Here is an 8813-nt window from a genome sequence, read left to right on the forward strand (position 1 = left end):
TACATTTAAAATAAAGAAGCTGTAGTTAACTACAATCGTTATGAAATAGTTGTAATTAACTACAAAAATGTAGTTTTTCCGACCACTGACCATAATCATGCCGCTGATCAGAAAATTGTGAAACTTTAACCTCAATGATCCCTCTGGCCTATTTTTTTAAATTCATTTTACTAAGTCGCAATTTGAAAAATGTAATTGTCAATGGAAAGACTTGAGACGTGGTGGCTCTGGGAATAAAGCGCTCGCTTTCCAAAGAGATGACCCGGCTTCGAAAACCCGATTACTTAGTGACAATTTGAATAATATTTATTCAAAGTGATAGTCAAAGGATAGACTTCATTTGCTTAAAAAAATTTTTTTAGATGGCAAAAGTCGATATATTTCGAGGGCTCGCATTGTAGGTCTAAAAAGTAGGTCACCTTCATGTAAATGTTAGTTTGTTGTAGTTCATCTTACATTTTGAAAACTTCATAAGCAGATTACATCAGCGTTAAAGTACCCTGGAAAAACATTACATGTGAAACCAAACACGTAAAACGGTAAATACTTGATGGAAATACAGATGGAGATGAATGTGGAAATGCGAAGCGTTGAATTCATATAGGCGAAGGCGGATGTGGAACTGCTCGCTGATTAGTACCTCACCTATATATTGTTTTAGTAGTGTCAAAATGATGTGATTATAAAAATAACTTACATATTAAGAAAGAAATCTTTTGATTAAAAAATAACAATTTGAAATTACAGAATATGTAAGACATTTGGTATTATTTGAACGTATTTACTCTTTAAAAATATCTAATTTGTTATTAAATATTGATTAAGAAAAATACAGAATACTATTTGTCCTTTTTATCATCAGATTTAGACAAAACTTACTATGTTTATTATGTTACTTATTATTAACTTATTAACTTAATAATTTATCAAAACTTATTACGTTACTAACTACCAAGCTAATAAAAACGAGTTATGTTACTTATTCATTATAATTTGTTTTATTTCTTTTGTCATTGTAACAATAATTGACTGACATGCAGGAACTATATAGCAAAATTTAGGCGCTTGCACCGTTTTCGGTAATAAATAAGATTTTTTTTCTCTTTTACTTCAAAGATAGCAAAATGCATTTTATTTTACCTTAAAAGAAAAAAATTTTGTATGCATAAACCGCTTATTCCATTAAAAATTAATTTTAGCGTTAGTTAAACCAAGCGTTAAAGTCTTGCTACTGTTGAGCACATTTTCGTGGTTTTATTCTGCATAGAACGATGAGTATAATTAATTTAATAAAAAATTTCCAGTTAAATTGAAGATATGTTTATCCCAATACTTATTTTTTTAGTTAAATTCCAAAAATTTCTCTTTTTTAAATACATAAAAAATATCTGATTAATAAAAATTCAATGATCTACAAATTGTGGATGATAAACAGAAAAGTCTGGTAGAAATAATACAAAACTATAACTAATAACTAAAAAAGAAAGAAGAGTGAGAATTTTTTTTTCATTTAAAAAATTTTTTAAAACTAAATGTAATAACAATGACGTCATACCAAAAAGTTAACTTTGTCTAACTTAAATTGAAAACATCATAAAATACCTGTTTCAATGTTTATTATATTTCAAAATCTATGCCTAATGTATATACTTAACACTTCGATAATTATACAAACTTAGTTTCCTTCAAAAGGCCTCAAATTAGATCTCAGATTAGATTATAAACATATATTAAATGAAAATGACGAATTTAAAATTAACCAGTTATTCCTGCGGCAAAACAAATACAGTTTATTAATATCTTGTTAAGACCTTCAACAAGTTCTTTTTTGGAATATTTTTAACTTATCTGAAGCCCGTGCAACTTCTAGATAAAAATAGACTTTTTTATGCCTTTAAGGGTGGAGGTATTAGAAATGACTTCGTATCAAGGCCAAATTTTTTAATTTAGAAACTTGTTTCAATAATATTGTAAAGTCCAAACAAATAAAATAGAGTTTCTCTAAAAATCTATAAAAGAGCTCAAATTTAATGGCAGTATTTGGAATTACGTACAAACGATAACTAGGGAATAGAATAGCGAAATGTTCTCGAAGGTAAGATTTTGTCCTTTTAATCATCAGAATGTCAATTTTAAATTAAATTAAACATATTAAGAAATCGAATTAGTTTTCTCTAATAAATTTTTTTGACATTTAAGAAAAAATACACATTATAATCTATTTCATTCTGATAAATATTATTCTGAGCAATTTCACACAAGTATAAGGTAATATTCAAAAATCTTAAAACCCACTCACTGATAACAGAAAGTTATTCATTTTTAAAATTGGAATAGTCTTCAAACTCAAATATTTTGTTTAAAGTTATTTATTCTAAGTTTTTGTCTTTAAATCTGTTTTTCTCAATTTCAATGTTTTTCACCTGTTTCGCAAGATTACTCAACTACTAATAAACCTATTAAGCTAAAGCATGGTAATTGATTTGAGTATAGCATATTGCTTGAATTCACACTAGCATTTGAATGTTGGTAAACATTTTATATATTTTTCTTAGTCAAAATAATTTTTTTTTTAAAAATCCATAAAAGTTCTTCTTTCAATGTAAAAATTCTGTTTTTTTTAGTTCTTTTGAACTAGCATAATTTTAATAAAAGCATATTTGCCTGTTATAATAATACTTTAAAATATTAAATAATTTGCTTGTCATTATAGAAGTTTATACTTTATAAATTTTTCTTGGGCAAAATAATTTTTTTAATAAAAATCCATAAAATTCCTTCAATGTAAAAATTCTGTTTTATTTTTCTAGTTCTTATGCTAGTTCTGTTTCATTTTTTTACTTTTTTTGAACTAGCATAATTTTAATAAAGGCATATTTGCTTGATATAATAATAATTTAAAATATTAAATAACTTGCTTGTCATTATAAAAGTTATTCTAGTCATTAACCTGATTTTTATGCTTCTTATAGTACGAGCAAAACATCTCAAAAATTTTTCGCTCGAAACAATTCAAACAATAAAAATATTTTTGCGTTGTATCACAAAAATGTTTGCATTAAAATGATGCATCCTAAGAAATTCTGAATCCTAAGTTAAACTTTATATTAGTTTTAGAAGAATAAAAAAAAATTGTACTTGATGCTTTCTCGAAGGAATCTTAACTACCTATATTCCTTAAAAGAATTAGTTCCTGAAAAAGTGTTGTTTGTTTATGTAAATACAAACCAATATTGAAGGCTCGAAAAATATCAAAGTAGTTACTTACATTCCAGGACATGTTACTGTAAGAAATTATAATACCCGAATGAAACATTTAGCTGCCCAAAAGCTTTTTTGTGATTAATATTAATAAATATTAATTGAATATTATTATAAAATTAATAAATTACCGGTTAAATAGATCCTGAGAAATTGAATTTTAAAACAGCCAGACATTTAAAATTCGATTTCTCAGGAACTATTGAACCGATTTCGATAAAATTTCGTAATCTGCCTACTAATAATAAATTCTTTAAAACGATGAAAAATTTGTATACCTTCCAATTCCAAAAATGTTCCACTATTATTGAATAAAGCAATAAATAATTATTAGAAATTACTTTTGTGTGGAATTAACTTCGGATAAACGCATTTTATAATAGTGGGCAAAATTTCTTAAATTCTCTTAAAAAAAGTCCTCGAGATATGTTGAAATACGCAAATAGTAAAATTTATATTAAGGGGTCTAAAACTTTCAACTGCTCTCCTGACCAAACTATTGAGACTATATATCCCGGGCTACCTCCTATATTTTGGTAGCATAGAATCCACCGAAAAAAAGGATACATTTATTCAGAGAAAATACGTTTTTGTGTCTAATTTTGTACTAGTTGATGGAAAGCCAATCATTAAACCAGAAGTTAGTTTGGGTGATTCGTTTATTTTTTGCCCACTGTACATATTACTAATTCGTTGACAATAAATGACATATACAGTCATAGACCTAGATCAATATTTTTATTTAAAGTATAAATTAAGGTAACAGAAGGATTGCGTTTTTTTTAAAATAAGAATTATTAACCAGATTCAAACATTGATGGCGTAAATGTAAATTATTATTATTAACTAAATATAAATATCCAAAACAGTAAGATATTATCTGCAAGTGCATGATTTTTATTACAAAAAATAATAATAAATATTTGTTATTATTTTTTTATGTACAATGATTGTTATAATCTGAAGGGAATTTTTGTATACACCTTTTCACATTATGAACTGAATTTTTTACACATTGAATTTTTACATTTATCTAAAGTAAGAATGCGAGAATTTCTCTATTGATATTTCGAGGTTTATATCGAAAAGGGTGTTAGTTGCTTTTAAATGAGTTAGTTGCTTTTTACAACATAAAATAGCCAAGACTATGATTGGTTAAACAAAATTTTAAGTACTACTCTGATTGGAGCAGCTTGTCATTCCATTAAGTTTACTTCAATCTTATATACTCATTCAAATTCCATCTCACAGTCAGGTAATTTTTTTTTGGTACCAAATTGAACTAAAATATTATTGAAAATATTTAAACCATCTCAAAGAAAAGTTCTTATCTATTTTTCTTTCTTAATCTTGATATTTGTTATTTTTTTTTTTGTGATATTTTTTTGTGTGTTCTAACGCTTTCACAGAAATCTTTCAGCTTCCCAACGCTAGGTTTTTATGGTATCGATCGATATCTTGGTATCTTGGGTACCAATCCATTCTGGTAGCAGAATCATAACCATCGATTACCTAATTAGTACATATATTTGAGATATAAATATATATATATATATATATATATATATATATATATATATATAGAGAGAGAGAGAGAGAGAGAGAGAGAGATGCCAACTTGCTCCGGACAGCGAATAAATATTTTCGAGTGGTAGCTTATCAATTGTGATTCTTTGTTTAATAAATTCAATTTATTAGATTTTTATCCACCACTATTTCTAACTAATCCGTTGGCTTATATAATTCCCCACTTAATAGTATTTATGTCATGCTATACCTTTTGAAAAACAAGCTAAAATAGTCAAATATGCTCGAAATTTACTTTGTAGTTATTTACCGTTTTTTTAGTTAATTTGGCTTGTCCGGAGCAGTTGGCAACTCTGTATATATATATATATATATATATATATATATATGAAATTTTACAGCCGCTTGCTCTAAGATCTAATATTATACTACTAAAAGAACTTTGTTTTTAAAATTTTAATAAATAGCATTGCTGTTAGAATTTTAAAATGGCTTTGCATTTGCATTGGCTGTTTTGTATTTTTTAAAAATTCAATTGAATTTCAAAATGTCATCTTCCTGGTATGTCACAAGCAATATTTCCAATAATAACTAGCTTCAAAACTTCCCATTAATTTTGCAATACCTAATTTTTTTTATCTCAACCTTTGTAAGCATTTCTAGAATATACGCAGAGGGTATTATTTACAAATACTTTGTTCAAAATAATTTTTTTTGGCAATAATTTGTTTGTCACATGAAAATCTGTCATTTTCCTGACTACTAATATTTTGTGATTTATAACCAAAATAGATAGTGTCAACTATCAATATCTTATGTTAATAGATAGGTTAGAATACTATCCTATCTGAACATGTCTTATTACATGAATAAAGAACCAACTTTCTGGTTCAAAATCTATTTCAAACAATTTTTCAAGGTTAGAAGATTTTTATGATGTCCTTTTCCTGTCATCTTGAAATCATTAATTACATAGGTTGATATGAGTTATTTCAAGAAATCCTGTTGTTTTCTGCCGAATGTAAACGTCTTAGGCCAAATAAATTTAAGTTAAATGCTATAAAGTGGCGAATTTGTCATTATCCTGGCTTCTGAATCACTGGACATTGACGTGTTACCAGAAAATTTTATAAATAGTATACTGTAAAGAGGGAAAGCAAATATTAACTTAATACCAAGTTTAAACGAGATTGTAATATGCTTGAATTTAATCAAAGTTATTTATTTATTTAAAGATTGATTATTATACACAATTTTATTCTGCACGTATCAGCAACAAAAACTTTTTTGATTCTTTCTACAGTGGATGAAATAATTAATTTAAGTAATTCATAGTTCATCTGACATAAAGGCTAAGTTGAATTACTTACTATTAGCTTAAAAACGCTGTTTCTTAAACTTCTGAGATAATATGTCATTTTCCTGGAATTCAAAACTTGGTGAATTTCTATTTTATTTTTTTTTCTTGATCAAATGCTAATAAACTGCTCTGCTGTCTGTAAGATATTAATAAATGTAACTAAATAAGTACACAAAAAAATTAGATTATTTCGAAGACTTTAAATTTGAAGAAATTTTATGTTCCGAATTGTCATGTTTGCAAAGAATCACCCATATACTATTGTAAAAGACCGGGATTCGATCCTCAGTCAAAACTAGAGAAGCTCATACAACTTCCGATCGAGATGGATGCAGGCTTGTCTAGAAAGAATATCTGACATTATGCGCAGCTCTAACCACATTGCAGCAATCATGTCGTCGGTAACGAAATTGTGCAAACCATAATTTCCATGATCTTCTGACCAGCTCTGAAAAAGTCCAATTGCAACTGGGGACAACACTGCGACAACCACCTACGCTCTGAAAAAAGTATTACTGAACGAATTGTCACTGTAATAACGAAACTGTATTTTTTCCTGCTTAAAACGACAGTGTGAGGCTTGTATATCATTGAAAATTTATAATCTTGCTTTCTGTTTCTTATCCGATTAAAAAAAACATATTTTAAAGCTCTCGAGACAGATGGGAATTATACATGATCTTGCCTTTGCATAATAACTTTTAAATGATAATTATCTTCGTGTTATTTTAATATACCTTTATATCAAATGCCATTTTACTTGCTCAGGAGTTATATACAAAACATGAAAATTCTCTTCATTTGTGCAGCTGAATAGTATACTTTACTTTAATATTCCAGATAATGAAGATACTACTATTCTTTCTGTTCAATTTTCTGTTTCTCTTGGAGGTGTCGCCCGCTGCTGTGATGGTTTCGGGAGGTGGTGGAGATTTTGATGGAATATCAATTGGTCCTGTGCCCGTCCCATCGGCATCCGTACCCGCAATAACCATTTTAACTGTTCCAAGAAAGACGTCATACGGAAAATTTAATCATTGGCATTAAAAAGCTTGATTGCTTATGCATGTGCATCGTGTAGACTCTGTTGCGAAAAAGCAAAGTAACAGTGAACTACACATAATTTTAAAAAAGTGAACTACTTGTTTACCGATATGTATCAAACAATATATCTATCAATGAATGGTTTTCTAATTCTTGTAAATGCATACTTTAAACTTTCTTGGTGATTGTAAACATTTAAAAAATAAATTTGTAAAAATACATAAATTCATAAAATAGTGGTTTTATTTTAAAATGAGCAAAGTTTGAATGTCTTATTATTAAATTAAGTTGTAAAAATATTAATTTTGATAAAAAAAAATTCTTACAGAATACCTCGAAATTCATGGTACATGCGTTAGAGATGATAGAAGGCTACTAGACAGACACAAATCACCATACAATCCATGATTCGAACGCAAGTCGTACGAGCTAGACGGTGCGGGCTTCAATTTTAAGCAGTTCTGGTGAGGGAGGACATAGTGTTGTTTCATTTCATTTTGTTGAATAAAATGATCATTTGATCATTTTCTTTTTATTCAATATCTGTCTGTCTTGTTATCCATCATTTTGTGATACAGCATGTTTCGTACTCTAGTGCTTTACGACTTGCGTTCCAACCATGGATTGTATGGTGATTTTTGATTGTCTAGTAGCCTTCTATCACTCCCTAATGTATGTACCATGAGTTTTGGAACACCCTGCATATTTCTTTTCAGCTAAAAGGTATTTTCCAACCAAATTTTAAATAAAAGAAGCAGAGTCTATCATTTCCATGTTAAGTTTTAATTTTCCAGCAGCCTTTCTAAATATAAAAAAGCGTGTCCTATTGATAAAAGCTACATTATCAAAAGGATTTAGAATTTCAGTTTTTCTAACCCTCATGTTCGATTAAGTAACTTCTGAAGTAACTGAGAATGAATAATTCGAGGAATCCAAGCCGGATTTTAAGTAATAATAAGCATTTATAGTTTGTAGAAATAATCGCAGAAATTCGCGCCGCTTTTTTGGTAACATTTCAGAACAAACTACATTTTCAACAAACTACAAGTTAGTGGTAGTGAAAACTTATATATAAAATTCAATTTAGTTCCAGTCATTTTGTTTACCTCTGGCGCCCAATTTAAACATAAGAAACAGGGCCAGTTATTTCATGGTGATTCCTTTCATGTAATTTCAGGAACAAAAGGATTAAGCTGCTGTCTGATCCTCGTGTGCAACAACTGTCTAAAATGCCTGTTTGAAACTGAACTACTAGACCAGTTCTTTCGAAACTGCTACAATTATTCTAATCCCAAAGCCACAAAGGGATTTAACTTCTTTTTCACGCTATTGAACTACAGGCCTATCACTCAATTATTTACAGTGCTCCAAAAAACAGACCACCTTGAATAACTTTTTACTTGTTAATCGGATCTTCACGTCTTAGGACTCCATCTTAATGATTTTTAAGGGGGTGACTTCAGGTATGCTAATTAATTAATGCAGACGATATTTAAATTTACGAAATCAGATACAAAATTGTACGTTCTCTGAATAAGTATACCTTTTTTTTCGACAGCTTTGGATTTATGACCCCCCCCCCCCCCAAAGATAGAGGGTCGCCACAATCTGGAAAATGTGG

General features: G+C 28.6%; 1 long non-coding RNA gene across 1 annotated transcript; it reads left to right on the top strand.

Annotated features, from left to right (window-relative positions):
• Positions 1 to 1879: 1879 nt before the first annotated feature.
• On the top strand, positions 1880 to 7426 carry LOC107448883 (uncharacterized). The gene is made up of 2 exons (XR_001584706.4): positions 1880 to 2095; positions 6989 to 7426. It is a non-coding gene; the product is annotated as an uncharacterized LOC107448883 (long non-coding RNA).
• The last annotated feature ends 1387 nt before the right edge of the window (positions 7427 to 8813 follow it).

Source organism: Parasteatoda tepidariorum, chromosome 4 (assembly GCF_982258835.1).
Source record: "Parasteatoda tepidariorum strain Cologne lab strain chromosome 4, Ptep-v5.0, whole genome shotgun sequence".
NCBI classification, from domain to species: domain Eukaryota; kingdom Metazoa; phylum Arthropoda; class Arachnida; order Araneae; family Theridiidae; genus Parasteatoda; species Parasteatoda tepidariorum.